We start from the raw sequence: 20,638 nt of genomic DNA on the forward strand, positions 1-20,638 counted from the left end.
CTCGAGGTTATCAAGGTGAACTTTGAAGAAGTCAAGCCTGGGAACCTTTCAGTATGCCTTCAGGAAGACAGAAGAAGCGGACAGAATGCAAGTGCAAGATCAGCATATCCCCAAAGCACCTTATTGTTTGGCCCCTGGGTCATGTATGATTAGATGTTGCGCAGTAAAATATTCTCCTGATCATAGGAAGTGGGAGTGACTGGTGACACTCAACCTGAGGGAATATCTAGTCTAGACCTGAAATCAGTAATACTGTGCACCATCAAAAAGATAAGCTGTCAGTTACGTTACCATGTGCTGAAGGAATAAAAGCAATTTGTGTTTGTATAGTTCTTTCAACTGTCAGAGCTTTACAAGATAGGGATTCAGACTCTAAGCAGGAGCTAGGGAGGAGGGTTGGGAGAAATGATCAAACATGTGGTTGAAGAGATGTGTTTTGAACAGGTTTTTGGAAGTAGGGAGCCAGGTGATAGGAGTTAGGAAGGGAATTCCAGAGTGTGGCGACTGAATGCTGTGCCACCGATGGTGGAGGGAAGGAAAGGGGAAATACACAGAAAGCCAGATTTGGAAGAAAGGAGGGAGTGAGCTGGGACATAAGTGTGGAAGAGGATACATGGTAGGAGAGAGGGATTTATAAAAGAATAAGGATTTTGAAATGGATGCACTGGCGGACAAGGAGGTTGGTGAAGACGGGTGAGAGTTGAATGACTTGGAACTGGATAGGAATCGAACAGCAGAATTCTGAAATCAGTTGGAGTTTAAATAGGGTAGAGCTTGGGAGGTCATCGAGGTGAGCTTTGAGGAAGTCAGGCCTGGGAGTAAGAAAGATTGTGGCTGAGGAATGAGGATATCAGCAGTGTTGGCGAGGAGGTAGGAATGGAGGTGGGTAACAGTAGAGATAAAAGTAGGCAGCCATGGTGATCAATCGGATCTCCAGCAGGACACCAAAGTAGCACACTGGTTCAGCCTGAGCCAGCAGCCAGGAAAGGGGGATGGAATTGGAAATGTGAAGCTGTTGGCAAGAAATAGAAAGGAGGGTTTTGGTCTTGCAGTACTGAGCTGGACGAAGTTCCAGCTCATCTCCAACTTGATATCAGATACAGTACGCAGTTGGGCAGTGCTACATCAATGACAGCTAGCGTAAGAACTACAACTTCAGCGTTGGACGTACGGGTACAGACTTAATATAATGATGTAAGTAATAGGAAAGTATTTGATTAATACGCAAGCACTTTGTTCCCTACCCACTCTGTTGTGTCTCAAGGGGTTTTATACCCTTACCTATATAACAATTAAGAAGGACTTCGGGGGGGAGAGTTTAGTTAACGGCCATTTTATTTACAATGTGCTTCTTCACTCAATGCACTACATTTCCCATAGTGCATTGCAAATCACCACTACGGTATCCCATGTGGGACAATTCTAATACACATTCAAAATACACAACATATTTCCTCCCCCTTAAAATAGAATGTCCACAAAGCAGAATAACTGAAAATGACTATAACTTTGGAAGAGAGGGTAGACTGTCTCTACATTCCGCTAACCCTGGGGATTTTTCTGCCCCATGCACACAGGTTAGCACTAACTGTAACTAAGGCGCTCTGGAGGCTGCCTTTCTCTTTGGGGGTAACGCCTAGTCTCAGGAGCAGGCTCTGGCTGGCTCTCCCATGACCCTGCAGGCGTGGCTTCCTTCCTCGATGGCACAAGAGTGGATGGTGCCACCGTCTCAGGGTCGGACGACCAGTCCCTGCTGGAGCCCCCAGCAGGTCCTTGATCCTCTGTTTCTTGGGTTACCTGTGACGACTGTCTTGGCACTAACTGGTCTACATGCCGTCTCCATGTTCGGTCGTCTCCGGTGCGGACTCGGTATGAAACGGGGCCCGTCTTTTGAATGACCGTAGCCGAGACCCACCGCTCCGGGGTGGTGTAGTTACGCGCGAGGACTTTGCCACCCACCACAAAGTGTCATTCTTTGGACCTCTGAGCTCGTCTGCTGACTTGATCCTGCTGATTGGCGTGCACCACTGCTTCTGTGGACGTTGGCCTCAGCAGGTCAAGGCGTGTCTGTAGCTGCCTTCCCATGCATAGGTAAGCAGGAGATGCTCCAGTCGTAGCATGAGGCGTGTTTCGGTATTTCAGCGAGAAAGCATTCAGGTACTGCTTTAGAGGAGCATCACTTCTTGCCGCTTTCAACGCGTGTTTCAGCATTCTGACAAATCTCTCCGCCAATCCATTCGTGGATGGATGATAAGGCGCGGAGAACGTGTGCTGGATTCCATTGCTCTTGAGGAACTCCTCCATCTCCTGGGATGTGAACTGTGTTCCATTGTCGGTTACGATCTGCTCCGGCAGACCAAATCGCCCAAACATCTCTCTGAGTCTCGATGGTTTTCTCCGTAGTGGTAGTGGACATTACTGCAACCTCCGGCCATTTGTAATGGGAGTCCACCGCGACCAGGAACATCGCTCCTTCCACTGGTCCCGCGAAGTCCAGATGGATCCATTGCCACGGTGTCGCCAGCCATTCCCATGGATGCAGTGGCGCTGCTCTTGGCGTATCCCTGGTTGTCTCGCATGATGGGCATGATTTCGCTTCAACTTCAATTTCATGATCCAGTCCGGGCCACCAGAAGTAGCTTCGTGCCAGCTCCTTCATCCGGACAATACCACAATGTCCTGAGTGCAGCTCGTTGAGGACATGTTTCCGCAGCTGTGGTGGTATGATCACTCGCATGCCCCAAAGGAGGCATCCTGACATGACAGACAACTCCTTACCTCTTGACAGGTAAGGTAGGAGCTCAGGTGGTGCGTCTGACACCCGTGATCCATCTCCTCGCATCACCTGATCCAGCACCTTGGATAGTGTAGGGTCCACTCTGGTCTCTTTCTTGACCTGCCGGGCTGTGACAGGGGCATTGCTCACCATGTCAAAGTAGAAAATCTTCTGCTCACAGCCTTCAGAGGGCACAGGCAGCGGAAGTCTTGACAATCCATCCGCATTGCCATGTGCTGCTGACCTCCGGTATTTGATGTTGTAATTGTGAGCGCTTAACATCAGCGCCCAGCGCTGCGCATCCTGCACGCTGCCAGGGAGGGTATTCCTGTGTGTGGACCAAAGATCGATGTCAGAGGACGATGATCCATCAGCAAGGTGAATTTCCTTCCGAACAAGTAGTGATGGAACTTTTTGATTCCAAAGATGATGCCCAAAGCCTCTTTTTCGATCTGCGGGTATTTCACCTCCGCCTTGCTCAGGGACCTTGACGCGAATGCAATCGGCTTCTCTTCGCCTGAGGGAAAGATGTGGGACACGACCGCGCCGACGCCATAAGGCGACGCGTCACAGGCCAGCTGAATCTGCAATGACAGGTCAAAGTGCGTCAACACTCTGGGATCAGTCAAAGCTGCTTTGGCTTTCTTGAATGCAGCTTCGCACTCCTTCGTCCATGCCCAGGCCTTGCCCTGATACAGCAACTCATGTAATGGCTTCAACAGTGATGCCAGCTGTGGAATAAACTTTCCGTAATAGTTCAGGAGAGCTAAGAATGACCGCAGCTGGCCGACATTTGTAGGTGCAGGAGCGTCGGCAATGGCTTTCATTTCGACGGTGCTGTGTGTAGGCCGTCCGCGTCGATGACGTGGCCTAGGTACTCCACTGATGGCTTGAAAAATTTGCATTTGTCCTTGCGAACGCGTAAGCCACATTCTTCAAGTCTTCCCAGTGTCTTCGTCAGGTTCTGCAGATGCTCGTTGTCGTCCTTTCCTGTGACAAGGATATCGTCGAGATAACATTGTACCCCTGGAATGCCACTTAAGATCTGGTCCATAGCCCGCTGAAACAATGCTGGTGCTGACGTTATACCAAAGGGTAGGCGGCAGTACCTGTAGAGGCCCTTGTGGGTGGTGATGGTGAGGCACTTCTGTGAGTCCTCTTCTACATGCATCTGCAAGTAGGCTTGGCATAGATCAATCTTGCTAAACTTCTGACTGCCTGCTAGACCTGCGAAAAGATCTTCAATGATGGGGAGGGGGTACTGTTCAGCTGAGAGCACAGGATTCACTGTTACTTTGAAATCTCCACAAAAGCGAACTGTGCCATCACTCTTCATCGCTGGTACCATGGGCGCGGCCCACTCACTGTGCAAAACCGGCACCAGGACCCCTATTTTGACCAGACGCTCCAGGTCAGCCTCCACCTTTGGTCTGAGGGTGTAGGGAACGTTCCTGGCCTTCAGGAATCGTGGCTGGCTGTCAGGCTTCACCTTGAGTTTGACCGTAATCCCCTTCATACTCCCCAATTCTCCGTCAAAGACAGCCGCATGGTTTGTCAACACTGCCGCTAGCCCCGCCTCTTCAACTGACACCGCATTCACTTTTTTCCAATCCAGATGAATTTTCTCCAACCATGGCCTGCCCATCAGGCATGGATAGTCACCCTTGACCACGTAAACTGGCAGCATCACGGTTTGTCCATTAAGCTCCACCTTGACCTCCGTCTTACCCAGCATTGGGACTGTTTCCCCAGTGTAGGTCTTTAAGATGAGCTTGGCTGGCGTCAGTGATAGGTGGTTCAGTTTTTCTTTGAATAGCTTCTCTGAAATCAAGGAGACAGCGGCCCCCATATCCAGCTCCATTTTGACCGGTATTCCCTCTAGTAGTGGAGTGACTCCATAGCCTGATGAGCCGCCATTCACCGTTAACACATGGAGATTCAGCTCCCCATCAGAGTCTGTGTCACTGTCTTCCTGTTCTTGTTTCACCATGTGTAGGTTTTTCTTTTTAGAACGCCAGTTGGATGTGTTTCCTTGTTTGTTTTTGTGTGCCTCTGTGTAGGATTGTTTGCTTTGCCTTTTACACACACGTTCAATGTGTCCTTTCTTTTCACATTTCCGACAGGTCAGGTCTTTACACCAGCAGTCAGATGGCTAATGACCTGACCTTCCACATCTGTAACACTCTCTGGCGCCCCTTGCATGCTTATCCGGTGTAGCTGCTACCCTGTGCACTCTTGTTGCAGCCCCCAACAGCTGTGCATCTTTAGCTGCTAACTCCATAGACACAGCGCGCTCCACTGCCGATTTAAGCGTCAGTTTGTCAGTCGTGAGCAAGCGCTTCTGTGTTGCTTCATATCTTAATCCACACACAAACCTATCACGGACAGTGTCATTTAGAGTTTCACCAAACTCACAATGCTCAGTTAGCTTCTTTAGCACTGCAACATATTCGGCTATGGACTCACCCTCCCCTTGGTTTCGTTTGTGAAACCTGAACCTCTCGGCAATCAGCAGCGGCTTGGGTGCGAAATGTGTTTCCAAAACTTCCACAATCTGATCATATGTCTTAGCGCTGGGCTTATCCGGGTGCATCAAACTCCGTAACAAGCCAAATGTTTTTGCTCCCATCACACTGAGGAACGTCACCACTTTCACGTCATCTTTAATGCCATTTGCAGTCACGAAAAATCCGAAACGGTCTGTATAAGCACTCCATTGCTCCGCCGTTTCATCAAATGGTCCAAACGCTCCAGTTAGCATAGCCATTTTGTTATTTTTTTTTCTTTACAGTCCTTTTCCTCCACTTTTTTAATTTTTACCGTCCTTTTCCTCCACTTCGTTTCACTGTATCGTTACTCTCCCCCTTCTTATTTGTGTAACACATGAACCGCCACCTTTACGAGGCGATTGCATCAGCACTAAACTGCGGGCGCGCCATTAAGAAAAGACAGGAACTTCTTACTTTAAACATCCCCGATTCCAGTGCAAAGTGATGCGCAAGTCCGTCATCCTCGTCGCCAGTTTTGTTGTGTCTCAAGGGGTTTTATACCCTTACCTATATAACAATTAAGAAGGACTCCAGGGTGGAAAGTTTAGTTAACGGCCATTTTATTTACAATGTGCTTCTTCACTCAATGCACTACATTTCCCATAGTGCACTGCAAATCACCACTACGGTATTCCCATGTGGGACAATTCTAATACACATTCAAAATACACAACACCCTCCAACAGGCCGGACCATAGCCACCCCTTTTAGTTCCTCATCAAAGCCTTCCTGTTTTTCTGTCATATGTGATTTTTGTTTTTAAATCCTTGCTTCCCTTGGTGAGGTTGTTGTTCTTGCAGAAACTGTTATTGGTGTAGAAGTGCCTGGGGAGGTATTTGCCCATCGTCTCCATTAACCAGCACCTGACCAAGTGGACTATACATCTTTGTCTGGGCCTGGCTGAGTTAACGGCACTAGCTGCAGTGTCTGAGCTCATTGTCGAAGCACCTCAGGTACCTCGTCCGCTGGCCCCAATAACACAAAAACTACTACAAAAAGAAAATACTGCAGATGCTGGAAATCTGAAATAAAAACAAAAAATGCTGGAGATACTCAGCAGGTCAGGCAGCATCTGTCAAGAGAGAACAGAGTTAACGTTTCAGGTCGATGACCCTTCCTCAGAACTTTGTCAGGTCATCGACCTGAAACGTTAACTCTGTTTCTCTCTTCACAGATGCTGCCTGACCTGCTGAATATCTCCAGCATTTTCTGTTTTTATAGCACAAAAACTATCCTCATCCCAGGGAGGCTGTGACAGAGCTGTGTCACGTGTTGCAGCATCAACTGCAGCCCAGCACCAGGTCCTCATTGCCCCAGGCTCTGAAGCTGACCGGCTCTGAATTTCTACACCTCAGGATCATTCCAGGCTGCAACAGGTGACGTTTGCAGCAATTTCCGGGGTTTGACGGATACATTCCTCGCGAAGCTCAACAAATTTATCCACTTCCCCGCGGAGGCAGCAAAAGAAAAAAGCTGCGAGCTTCGCTAGATTAGTGGGCTTCCTTACTACAGGCATCATTGATTGTATCCACATAGCCTTGCATTCTTCATAGGAAGACCCTGGACTAGTGATGACTGCAATGGAAAGGGAAAGAGGGAGATGTTAATAACAGGCCGATATCGATGGTTTTATACTATTGCCTAAAGTAAAAATGACCGCCCCCCCCGGTGTATTTACTGGATAGTTCCAGTAACTCATATGTTCTCGGCACTTGTGAGCCCTGTTTCTCAATGCTGCCCCATATCTGTGTTTCTATCCCTGGCCTGAACTGTCTAGTACTGTCTCTTGGGTGACCACAGTTTGGAGAGTATGACCCACACCCCTTCCCTTCTCTGATGCTGTGGAATATGCCAATAACAAGAATTTGAATCCAACCTTATCTATACCCGCAGTGTGAAAGGGAGAGATAGAACTGCACAGAAGGTTGTGGGTTTAAGCCCCATGCCAGCACTTGAGCACATAATCTAGGCTGACACTAGAGTGCGGTTCTCAAAGTGCTGCCTTGTTGGAGGTGCCATCCTTTGGATGAGAAGTTAAACTGAGGCCTGCTCAGGTTGAGTACAAACTGAGGCCTGCTCAGGTGAATACAAACTGGGGCCTGCTCAGGTGAATACAAACTGAGGCCTGCTCAGGTGAATACAAACTGAGGCCTGCTCAGGTGAGTACAAACTGAGGCCTGCTCAGGTGAATACAAACTGAGGCCTGCTCAGGTGAATACAAACTGAGGCCTGCTCAGGTGAATACAAAAGATCCCCCGTGCCATTATTCCAAGAAGAGTCGGAATTTGTCCTGATGTCCTGGACAACCTTCATCCCTCAACCAAAGCTGATTGATTATGCATCTTGTTTTGTGGGCTCTTGCTGTTTGCAAATTGGCTGCTATGTTTGCCTACATTAAAGTGGCTTCATTTCAAAAGTAATTTGTGTGAAGCACTTTGCGATATTTCTCAGACATGATGAGGCATTATATATAAACACATCATTTTCAACACATAAGCAACACTGATTTTCAATGCATATAACCATCATCATCGTGTGTGTGTTTACAAAGAATACATTCTCCCAATGGCTTTCCTTGGACCAATGCAGCCAAGAGCAAAATACATTGCAGCGATTGTAATGTGAACGTTATTACATTGTTCAGCAATAATACTGAAATAAAACAGCTGTGTGATTCCATTGTTGAGTTTGAAAGCTTATTTCCAATGCCAGATCACGAAATTAATATCTAATCAGCCTGACTAGTAGAGTGGGGTCCTAGATACACCAGTCCACCTTTAGAGAAAAAACTACACATTTATTTCAGCTTAAGATGCTAAATGCTTTAGCTAAAAAGAGAATTTAGCAGCAGGATTTATTAAGTTGTTTTTTGGGTGGGGAAGGTGGGGAGGAGGTGGAAATTATTTTAAGACCATACACATGGAATGCAAAAAAGCCAGTCAGTCCAACAAGTCAGCTCCTTCTGCAGAATGTGTACAATCTACCAATTGAGCCAACCTGTTTAATCTTCCAAAGGTAAGTTGTGTATCAGTATTCGATTCTTTAACCATGGCCTGCTGCCCTACATGGGTAAGGTAGCATAGTGGACATTTGTTACTGGACTAGTAATCCAGAGGGCTGGACTAAAGATCTGCACACACGAGTTCAAATCCCACCACAGCAGCTGGGGAATGTAAGTGACCATGAAACTATCGGATTGTCTTAAAAACCCACCTGGTTCATTAATGCCCTTTAAGGAAGGAAATCTGCCATCCTTACCTGCTCTAGTCTATATGTGACTCCAATGTGGTTGCCTCTTAATAGCCCTCTGAAATGGCCTAGCAAGCCATTTAGTTGTATCAAACCACTACAACAAAGTATAATAAGAATAAAACTGTAGGGGCCACCTGTCCTAGGCTTCAGAAAGGTACACCCAGCCCAGTCAACCCTGCAAAGCCCTCCTCACTGACATCTGGGGACTTGCGCTAAAATTGGGAGAGCTGTCCCACAGACTAGTCAAGCAATAGTCTGACATAGTCACACTCACAGAATCATACCGTTCTGCCAAAATACCAGATTCTTGCATCACCATCAGCAGGACAGACCCACCAGAGGTGGCGGCACAGTGGTATACAGTCGGGAGGGCGTGGCCCTTGCACTCTTCAAAATTGACACAGGACCCCATGAAGTCTCATGGCCCTCAGGAAACTTCCTGCTGATTACCACCTACTGTCCTCCCTCAGCTAAAGTATCAGTACTCCTCCATGTTGAACACCATTTGGAAGAAGCACTGAGGGTAACAAGGGCACATAATGTACTCTGGGAAACTTCAGTGTCCATCACCAAGAGTGGCTCAGTAGCACCACTAGTGGCCAAGTCATGAAAGACATAGCTGCCAGACTTGACCTGCGGCAGATGGTGAAAGAACCAACAAGAGGTAAAAATCTACTTGATCTCGTCCTCACCAATCTACCTATCACAGATGCATCTGTCCATGACAGTATTGGTAGGAGTGACCACCACACAGTCCTTCTGGAGATGAAGTCCCATCTTCACAGTGAGGACACCCTCCACTATGTTGTATGGCACTGCCACCATGCTAAATGGGATAGGACCGTGAGGGATTATGGAGAGTCCTCCTCAAATTCGGCTGCCCTCAAAAGTTTGTCACCATCCTCTGCCTGCTTCATGACGATATGCAAGCCCTGATACTGACCAACGGTTCCTCCAAGGACCCAATTCATGTACGGACCGGGGTCAAGCAAGGCTGTGTCATCGCACCAACGCTCTTCTCGATCTTCCTTGCGGCAATGCTCCATCTCACCCTCAGTAAGCTCCCCACTGGAGTAGAGCTAATTTACAGAACAAACAGGAAACTGTTCAACCTCCGTCACCTCCAGTCCAGATCCAAGGTCCTCCCTTCCTCTGTCGGCGAATTACAGTATGCAGATGACGCTTGCGTCTGCGCACACTCAGAGGTTGAACTCCAAACCATCGTTAACACCTTCACCGAAGCGTACGAGAGCATAGGCCTTACACTAAACATCCGTAAGACAAAGGCCCTCTACCAACTTGCCCCCGCCACACAGTACTTCCCCCCGATTATCAAAATCCATGACAAGGCCTTGGACAACGTGGACCACATTCCATACCTCGGGAGCCTACTGTCAACAAGGGCAGACATCGGTGACGAAGTCCAACACTGCCTTCAGTGTGCCAGTGAAGCCTTCGGTCGCCTGAGGAAGAGAGTGTTTGAAGACCAGGACCTCAAACCCAGCACCTAGCTCATGGTCTACAGAGCAGTAGTAATACCCACCCTCCTGTATGCCTTAGAGACATGAACCATGTATAGCAGGCACCTCAAAGCACTGGAGAGGTACCACCAACGCTGCCTCCGCAAGATCCTGCAAATCCATTGGCAGGATAGGCGCACCAACGTCAGTGTTCTCGCTCAGGCCAACATCCCCAGCATCGAAGCTTTGACCATGCTCGATCAGCTCCGATGGATGGGCCACATCGTCCACATGCCCGATACGAGACTCCCAAAACAAGCGCTCTACTCGGAGCTCCGACACAGCAAGAGAGCCCCAGGTGAGCAGAGGAAACACTTCAAGGACACCCTCAAAGCCTCTTTGAAAAAGTGCAACATCCCCACCGACACCTGGGAATCCCTGGCCCAAGACCGCACAAAGTAGAGGAGAAGCATCCAGGAAGGCGCCGAACACCTCGAGTCTCTTCGCCGGGAGCAAGCGGAAGCAAGCACAAGGAGCGCAGGTCAACCCAAGCACCCCACCTACCCGCACCTTCAACCACCGTCTGCCCCACCTGTGACAGAGACTGTAGGTCCCGCATTGGACTCATCAGTCACCTGAGAACTCATTTTTAATGTGGAAGCAAGTCATCCTCGGTTCCGAGGGACTGCCTAAGAAGAAATGGGATAGGTTCAGAACAGATCTAGCAGCTCAAAACTGGGCATCCATGAGGCACTGTGGGCCATCAGCAGCAGCAGAATTGTATTCCACTTTAATCTGTAACCTCATTGCCTCGCATATCCATTACTTGACCATTACTAACAAGCAAGGGGACCAACCCTGGTTCAATGAGGAGTGTAGAAGAGCATGCCAGGAGCAGCACCAGGCATACCTAAAAATGCGGTGCCAACCTGGGGAAGCTACAACACAGGACTACATGCATGCTAAACAGCAGAAGCAGCATGCTATAGACAGAGCTAAGCGACCCCACAACCAACGGCTCAGATCAAAGCTCTGCAGTCCTGCCACATCCAGTCATGAATGGTGGTGGACAATTAAACAACTAACAGGAGGAGGAGGCTCCATGAACACCCCCATCCTCAATGATGGTGAAGCCCAGCACGTGAGTGCAAAAGACAAGGCTGAAGCATTTGCAACCACCTTCAGCCAGAAGTGCGGAGTGAATGATCCATCTCAGCCTTCTCCTGAGGTCTCCACCATCATGGAAGCGCTCTTCAGCCAGTTCGATTCACTCCATATAATATCAAGAAACGGCTGAGCGCACTGGATACAGCAAAGGCTATTGGCCCCGACAACATCCTGGCTGTAGGGTATGGGGAGAAAGCATGGACCGGGTACTGAATTTGGATGATCAGCCATGATCGCATTGAATGGTGGAGCAGGCTCGAGGGGCTGAATGGCCTACTCCTGCTCCTATCTTCTATGTTTCTATGTAGTGCTGAAGACTTGTGCTCCAGAACTAGCTGCACTTCTAGACAAACATTTCCAGTACAGCTACAACACTGGCATCTACCCAACAATGTGGAAAACTGCTCAGGTACATCCTGTCCACATAAAGCAGGACAAACGCCAATTACCGCCCCATTAGCCTACTCTCAATCATCAGCAAAGTGATGGAAGGGGTCGTCAACAGTGCTATCAAGCGGCACTTACTCACCTATAACCGGCTCACTGATGCCCAGTTTGGGATCCGCCAGGACCAGTCGGCTCCCAACCTCATTACAGCCTTGGTCCAAACATGGACAAAGGAGCTGAATTCTAGAGGTGAGGTGAGAGTGACTGCCATTGGCATTAAGGCAGTATTTGACCAAGTGTGGCATCAAGAAGCCCCAGTAAAACTGAAGCCAATGGGAATCAGGGGGAAAACTCTCCACTGGCTGGAGTCATACCTAGCACAAAGGAAGATGGCTGTGGTTGTTGGAGGCCATCCCCTCATCAGCAGGACATCGCTGCAGAAGTTCCTCAGGGCAGTGTCCTAGGCCCAACCATCTTCAGATGCTTCATCAATGACATTCCCTCTATCAAAAGGTCAGAAATGGGGATGTTCATTGATAATTGCACAGTGTTCAGCACCATTCGCAACTCCAACAATGTGGAAAACTGCTCAGGTACGTCCTGTCCACAAAAAGCAGAACAAACACCAATTACCACCCTGTTAGCCTACTCTCAATCATCAGCAAAGTGATGGAAGGTAATGAAGCAGTCCATGCCCGCACACAAGTAGTTAACAGGCAGAAAATAGCATTATCCCCATTTTATGTGCTGAAGTGCGGGCTTCCCGACCTGCTGGAACCCCACCGGGGTGTAGGAGCTGAGAAGGAGGTCCGCGGGGGTCGGAGGGGTCTGAAAGTGCGATGTAGAGGTGAGTGATGGATGCAAGTGTGGAGTGGTAAGTATGTGAGGTGAGTGTAAAGTGTTAGAAAATGTTAACTTACCTTTGTTTCAACCTACAGCCTCCAGCCGCTGTGCAGCCGTAGTCCCTGACATCTCCATTGTAGAGATCACAGACTGGCTGTTGCATCCTCCAATCCAACAGCCAGCTGATTTCTGCAAAGTTGAAAGATTTGATGAGTCCTGAACATAAGGACTCATCAAACTGCACAGAATGTCAGTGTTTGACAGCTTCACAGAGCTGTCAAACGATTACATTTCTTCTTTCAAAAGTTCTTGACAGATGACACGTCATACGTTGACGTGCCCTGTCACTGACTTCCCCCTAATTGGCCTGCTGAGCCTGCTGGGCGGACTTAACAAGGTCAATCAGGGGAAATTCCTGCTGCTTGGCCAGAGGCTGATGGAGGCAGGACTGAGACCCGGCAAGCAGCAGTCCCGCCTCCAAAGGCTTCCCATTCAGAAAATTCAGCCCTTTGTGTCTGTCTTCACGGAAGAAGATGCAAAAAACTTTCCAGAAATAGTGCAGCCCCAAAGCTGTAGCAAGAATGAGGAACTGAAAGAAATGAGCATTAGTAAAAAAAATAGTACTGGAGAAATTAATGGGACTGAAAGCCGATATTACCCCTGAACCTGATGGCCTACTTCCTAGGATTTTGAAAGAGGTGGCTATAGAGATTGTGGATGCATTGGTTGTCATTTTCCAAAATTCCATAGATTCTAGAACGGTTCCCGTGGATTGGAAGGTGACAAATGTAAGCCCACTATTTAAGAAAGGAGGGAGAGAGAAAATGGGGAACTACAGACCAGTTAGCCTGACATCAATAGTAGGGAAAATGCTAGGATCTATTATTAAGGGCGTGGTAACAAGGCACTTCGAAAATAATAATAGGATTGGGCAGAGTCAACACGGATTTATGAAAGGGAAATTATGTTTGACAAATCTGTTTGAGGTTGTAGCTAGCAGAATAGATAAGGGGGAACCAGTGGATGTAGTTTATTTGGATTTTCAGAAGGCATTCAATAAGGTGCCACACAAGAGGTTACTGAACAAAATTAGGGCTCATGGGATTGGAGGTAATATACTAGCATGGATTGAGGATTGGTTAACGGACAGAAAACAGGACAGAGAGTAGGAATAAACGGGTCATTTTCAGGTTGGCAGGCTGTAACTAGTGGGGTACTGCAAGGATCAGTGCTTGGGCCTCAGCTATTCATAATCTGCATCAATGATTTAGATGAGGGGAACAAATGTAATATATCCAAGTTTGCTGATGATACAAAGCTGGGTGGGAATGTAAGTTGTGAGGAGGATGCAAGGAGGCTTCAAGGGGATATAGACAGGCTAAGTGAGTGGGCAAGAACATGGCAAATGGAATATAATGTGGAGAAATGTGAAGTTATCCACTTTGGTAGGAAAAATAGAAAAGCAGAGTATTTTTTAAATGGTGAGAGATTGGGAAATGTTGGTGTTCAGAGGGACCTGGATGTCCTTGTAGACTAATCACTGAAAGTTAACATGCAGGTACAGCAAGCAATTAGGAAAGCAAATAGTATGTTGGCCTTTATTACAAGAGGATTTGAGTAGAAGAGTAAAGACCTCTTACTGCAATTATATAGGGCCCTGGTGAGACCACACTTGGAGTATTGTGTACAGTTTTGGTCTCCTTACCTAAGGAAGGATATACTTGCCATAGAGGGAGTGCAACAAGGGTTCACCAGACTGGTTCCTGGGATGGGGGGATTGTCCTTTGAGGAGAGATTGAGTAGACTCGGCCTATATTCTCTAGAGTTTAGAAGAATGAGAGATGATCTCATTGAAACATACAAAATTCTTACAGGACTTGACAGGGTAGATGTAGAATAAGTGGTCGCCATTTAGGACTGAGATGAGGAGAAATTTCTTCACTCAGAGCGTGGTGAATCTTTGGCGTTCTCTACCCCAGAGGGCTATGGAGGCTCAGTCATTGAGTATATTCAAGACAGAGATCAATAGATTTTTGAATATTAAGGGATTCAAGGGATATGGGGATAGTGCAGGAAAGTGGAGATGAGGTAGAAGATCAGCCATGACCTTATTGAATGGCGGAGCAGACTCAAAGGGCCAAATGGCCTACTCCTGCTCCTATTTCTTATGTTCTTTAGATGAGATGTTAAACCGAGGCCCCATCTGCCCTCTCAGGTGAACATAAAAGATCCCGGTGCACTACAGGAAACTTTTTTTTATCCGGCATGGACGGGACCGACGTGGTGCTAGTTCATCAAAAATTCTGGATAACCAAAAGATACGGAAAGATATGGAGCTGAGAGCTCCGTATAAAGCAACAAACCCTGTTGCTTAGCAACAACTTCAGAACAATGGCCACAAGTTGCAAGCATCTCTGTAGCTTAGCAACAGCTGCAGCCACACCCTTGCACAGCAACAAATGGAGGAAGGCAAGTAATAAAAGTTACCTGAACCTACTCCTGAATTTTGCCGGTTAACCGAGATTTCCGGTTATTTAGGTGCCGGTAAATCGAAAGTTTCCTGTAGTTGAAGAAGAACAGGGAAGTTCTCTTGTTGTCCTGGCCAATATTTTTCCCTCAAGCAACATCACTAAATCAGATTATCTGATCATTATCACATTGCGATTTATAGGAGCTTGTTGTGTGCAAATTGGCTGCCACCTTTCCTACGTTACAACAGTGACTGTTCTTCAGAAGTACTTAATTAACCTGAAAGCGCTTTGGATGTCCTGAGGATGTGAAAGGCACTGTATAAATGCAAGTTCTATCTTTTTTTCTCATCCCTTTGAAGACCTAGATAATGTATCCTTGAATCTTTTTCTCTTCCATGAAAATAATTTCAGCTCTGGAAGTCTTTCCTCATAACTTGGAGCCCCAGGCCTTGGAATCATTATTACCAGTTATCTTTGAAGGCAATAAAATTGTAACTTTACTGGGAATGTAAACCAGTTGGATTTGGTTAAACCTAATGGTTAAAATGGCCTTGAGGTATATTCAAGTTTTCTGTGTAATGATATAACATAAGTATTTTTGAGAAATTTACATCATTGTAGGATTTTAAGGTGTGTGTTTATAAAAAAGTGAAAAGAAGTTTTGCAAAAATTTGATCATGAAGAGAATACCCTTCTATTGATCTCTGAATGTGAGCAATTGAACACAAACATAAATTCTATGTGAGCTGTATAGTTCATGTCCGCTCCAAACCCTCTGTTATTTCATGATTTTGGTTCCCATCGAATTATGATGTGATGAAGCTTATTCCCATCCATTGCATCAACAAGGACCTTTTTAAATTTTGGGGCATACCCTTTTATGTTGCTGCAGCTCTTTAAATGCAGCAGCAGATTACAATTTCATGCTTCCATTCCTTCAACACCTCCTATTGGGAGCCCGACCACAATAAACAAATGAGAATGAATGCAATGGTAGCTGATGCAGGAGGTCCTGCCCGATCACACGTCTAACATTGAATCCATTCACTGGGAACTCCATTGGTCGGAACAGGATTGCTATTTATTTTACAATAAATGAGATCAAATTAAGAATAAACATAGTTACAAATTAAGAATAAACATATTTACAACAAGAATCTCTCAGCACAATCTGAAACATATGGAGAAGGATTGGTGAGTCTGTCAAGTTGAGTTGGACCGTCCACGCTGTATCCTTAAACAGCAGAGTTTCTCTATCCATGTCCTCCTCTGGGCAGGCTCCTGTGGAATCTGAGAAAGGACGACTGATAAGAAGACCACATCCCCTCGGAGACGAGGCCCATGTGTAGGAAGGACCTGCAGCACTTTTATATACGAGTTGATCCTCCTGGGGAAATCTTTGATGAGCTGTAAGGAAAGGACGTTCAAAAATTCCTCATACATCAGGCTGCCTTCCCTTGAATGCTCCTGAATTATTGCTCAAACCCTCTGTGAGCCAATATATGGGGTGACCGAGCACAATGTTAAAAAACAGGCCCTCTGGACATCCTCTCTTTTCGTTCAGGTGCAGCAACAAACTGACTAGGTTCAGGTGGATCTCTTCAATAAAGGAAGCCCTTGAATGTCCATGTCCACATTTGGCCAAAGTGCCAAACATATGGCATGAACCTGATTCAGAGAAACGTCAAATTCCTTTTGCTATGTCAATAGAAAAGGGTCCGATGGCTGTGATACTCAGCTGGTCCAAGAACATTGAGAGAGTTGATGTCACGTCAATCATGGGGTCCCCCTTTTGGATCTCCTTGCTCTGCAGTATATTACTCATTGCAGTCAACAGGTCTGAAGCGTGTCTCTCCATCACTCCAGGAATATTCCCCAGGCCTCTAACACAGCTAGTCCCACTCCCTCACCCAATCCCTATAGCCCTGCAAATCTTTTTCCTTCAGGTACTTATCCAACTCCCTTTTGAAAGCCATGATTGAGTCTGCCTCCACCACCCTTTCAGGCAGTACATTCCAGATCCTAACCACTCGCTACGTAAAAAAGTTTTTCTTCCTGTCGCCTTTAGTTCTTTTGCCAATCACCTTAAATCTGTGTCCTCTGGTTCTCGACCCATCCGCCAATGGGAATAGTTTCTCTCTATCTACTCTGTCTCGACCCCTCATGATTTTGAACACCTCTATCAAATCTCCCGTCAACCTTCTCTGCTCTAAGGAGAACAACACCAGCTTCTCCAGTCTATCCACGTAACTGAAGTCCCTCATCCCTGGAATCATTCTTGTAAATCTTTTCTGCACCCTCTCTAAGGCCTTCACATCCTTCCTAAAGTGCGGTGCCCAGAATTGGACACAATACTCCAGTTGAGGCCGAACTAGTGTTTTATAAAGGTTCATCATAACTTCCTTGCTTTTATACTCTCTGCCTCTGTTCATGAAGCCCAGGATCCCGTATGCTTTTTTAACCGCTTTCTCAACCTGCCCTGCCACCATCAATGATTTGTGTATGTATACCCCCAGGTCTCTCTGTTCATACACCCCCTTTAGGATTGTACCCTTTAGTTTATATTGCCTCTTCTCATTCTTCCTACCAAAATATATCACTTTGCACTTTTCTGCGTTAAATTTCATCTGCCACGTGTCTGCCCATTTCACCAGCCTGTCTATATCTTCTTGAAGTCTATCACTATCTTCCTCACTGTTCACTATATTTCCAAGTTTTGTGTCATCTGCAAATTTTGAAATTGCGCCCTCTACACCCAAGTCCAAGTCATTAATATCTATCAAGAAAAGCAGTGGTCCTAGTACCAAACCCCTGGGGGAACACCACTGTATACCTTCCTCCAGTCTGAAAAACAACCATTCACACTCTGTTTCCTGTCACTTAGCCAATTTCGTATCCACGCTGCCACTGTCCCTTTTATTCCACGGGCTTCAACTTTGCTGGCAAGCCTATTATGTGGCACTTTATCAAATGCCTTTTGGAAGTCCATGTACACCACATCAACTGCATTGCCTTCATCAACTCTCTCTGTTACCTCCTCAATAAACTCAATCAAGTAAGTTAAACATGATTTGCCTTTAACAAATCTATGCTGGCTTTCCTTAATTAATCCACACTTGTCCAAGTGACTGTTAACTTTGTCCCTGATTATCATTTCTAAAAGCTTCCCCACTACCGAGGTTAAACTGACTGGCCTGTAGTTGCTGGGTTTATCCTTTCACCATTTTTTGAACACCCTCGAGCGTATATAACAGCCAGAGGATCAGGACTCCCATCCTCTGTCACTGAAAGGCTCCTTTCATTCAATGACACTGATTTGTTCATGCATTGCATCAGTTGTTTCAATGATGAAAAAGCCAGTTGGGTCATTTTTACTACTGATCTCCAGATGGCGCTGGTGCACTCATTCACAGGGAACCTGAGGAGACAACGCACAACAGCTGGCAGGTGCTGGGAAGTGAGGAGAGTGAAGGTTTCTAGCACGGTCAGTATTCTGCCCTTGCAGCGCGTTCCTATGCAGAGCTAGACAGATAGCTAACAACTTGATATCTTCCTATAAAAATCACAAGGCTTGACTTTTCTTGTAAACTTTACTGAAAGATTCTTATTGTGAAACTGAAATACAATACAGAAGTGGAAGCATACATTAGCACACAAGCACATAACTGATATGCATACACAAACTTAGGTAAGCGTGAGCAACACAGTACATTTGGCATGTAACTTACCAAAACACGTGAAAACACAGCTTACTGTGAATATACATTTAGCAAACTGAAAGGCATTCTCTTACATTCACTTTAAATTAGCCCTGTACATAGTGCATCAAAATACAGCTACAAGTTAACCAGCTAGATGCAGAGAGCGAGCAATTCACGGCTAGCTGTGTAAGTTTGCTTACAGAGAAAGGTTACAAACTAAACATTTTCTGCAAAATATAGTGTACACTAATCATCTATAACATTCTCAAGTACTTACAGACAAATAGTGTCCAAGGCCGAAGCGTAACAAGAAAATAACTTCCAAGACCATGTGTCGAGCTGCAGGTCTTGTGATGTACAGCAATTTACTTTACAGCACTTACTTTACCGCACTTTACTGCGCTTTACTGCACTTGCTAGGTACCAAATATCCACTAGGTGGCGGCACACAATGGGAATCGACCCAAATTAATTAAACCCCTGAATTAACTTGAAAACCAACATAAGTTCCTAAAGGAAGGCAGCACACTCCCCGCTTGGTACAATTCCATTGTACCACTTCAGATACAAAATAAAACCTAAAGAAAACATCCTTTGGCTGCAAACATACTCAGAATCCTTTCTCTAGGTTTCTTCAGAAAGGAGGACTACGATCTCTGAGACTGGCCTCAGAAACACTTTGACAGTCCCCTCCTTGACAATCTTCACCTCCACTTTGCGGACCCTCTTGTCACTGCTCGGCAGAGTTTTGACAACCAGTCCCACTGGCCATTCATTTCTGTGTGCTTGGCTGTCTTTCAGCAAGACAACATCTCCCACTTTGACATTTGGCTTGTCTTCTGTCCATTTCCTACAGCTCTGTAGGGTGGACAAATACTCTCCTCTCCATCTCTTCCAAAAAGTGTCTGCAAGACACTGGACTTGCTTCCACTGCTTCCCGTGCAGCTCAGCCATGTCGAAGTTTCCAGAGGGGGCTGAAATAGCACTCATCTTTTGAGTCAGGAGCATCGCTGGGGTGAGGACTGCAGGCATGTCTGGGTCAGTGGACACCGGCACCAGGGGTCTTGCATTCATGATCGCCATGACTTCAGCCATGAGAGTGCTCAAGACATCGTGTGTGAGATGAGTGGGTCCCGTCCAAAGCAGCATAGCATCCAGAATATGCCTGGCAACACCGATGAGCCTCTCCCATGAACCACCCATGTGGGATGAATGCGGGGGGTTAAACACCCACGTGCATCCTTTCTTTTGGAGGTAGCTTCTTACCGCTGCATCGTCCGTGTGGATGTCCAACTCCTTACAGGCACCCACGAAGTTAGTCCCTCTGTCGGAGCGGAGAAGTTTGGCTGGACCATGGATTGAGAAAAACCTCCTCAGGACATTGATGGTTAGGAAAGCTTTGTCGTCCATGGATAGTGCTGGCTTGTCATCATCCTTGGACCTTTCAAACACTGAGCATCCTAGGCTGTCTGTGCTCACAGTGAGGCCTGCCTCTTCCTCACAGGCAGAGGAGGTTGACCTATGATGCTGCGTCATGCCATTGTAGTCTTCCTTTACCTGGATCCTGTTTGGGCATGGGCTGAGACAGGATGTGCGACCATTGTGCAACACATTTGCTTTATAGACATTGACATCCGCTGGTTTGTGGACTGTTCCCAGGCAAACTCCACCCACGAGGACCCATCCCAGGTCAAGCCGCTGCGCATAAGGAGCATTGTGGGGCCCGTTGATTTGCTCATGCACCTTGTGCACCCTTAAGATGTCTCTTCCCAAGAGCAGGAGGATTGGAGCGTCCGGGTCCACAGCTGGAATCTTGTTGGCAACTGACTGTAGGTGGGGCTGATGGCGTGCAACCTCTGGGGAGGGAATTTCCATCCTATCATCTGGCATCATGTCACACTCAATTAAGGTGGGGAGGGGAATCTGTAGTTTCCCATCCATGGACTCGATTATGAAGTTGCCAACTCTCCTACCCGTAGTCTCTGTTGTCCCTGAACAGGTTTTTAGCGTGTACGGAGCTGCGCTGGCCTTG

At 46.8% G+C, this 20,638-nt stretch overlaps 1 protein-coding gene across 1 annotated transcript in view; it reads left to right on the plus strand.

Annotated features, from left to right (window-relative positions):
* Positions 1 to 6,408, plus strand: part of lacc1 (laccase domain multifunctional purine nucleosidase 1) — a 36,637-nt gene extending 30,229 nt beyond the window's left edge. Inside the window, exon 7 of the mRNA XM_086006508.1 lies at positions 7 to 6,408. The gene's annotated coding sequence lies outside the window, so the exon portion shown is untranslated. The remainder of the gene's footprint in view (positions 1 to 6) is intronic.
* Positions 6,409 to 20,638: the final 14,230 nt, after the last annotated feature.

This window comes from Somniosus microcephalus, chromosome 14 (assembly GCF_052327205.1).
Source record: "Somniosus microcephalus isolate GS21.2 chromosome 14, FLI_Smic_1.0, whole genome shotgun sequence".
Classification (NCBI taxonomy): Eukaryota; Metazoa; Chordata; class Chondrichthyes; order Squaliformes; family Somniosidae; genus Somniosus; species Somniosus microcephalus.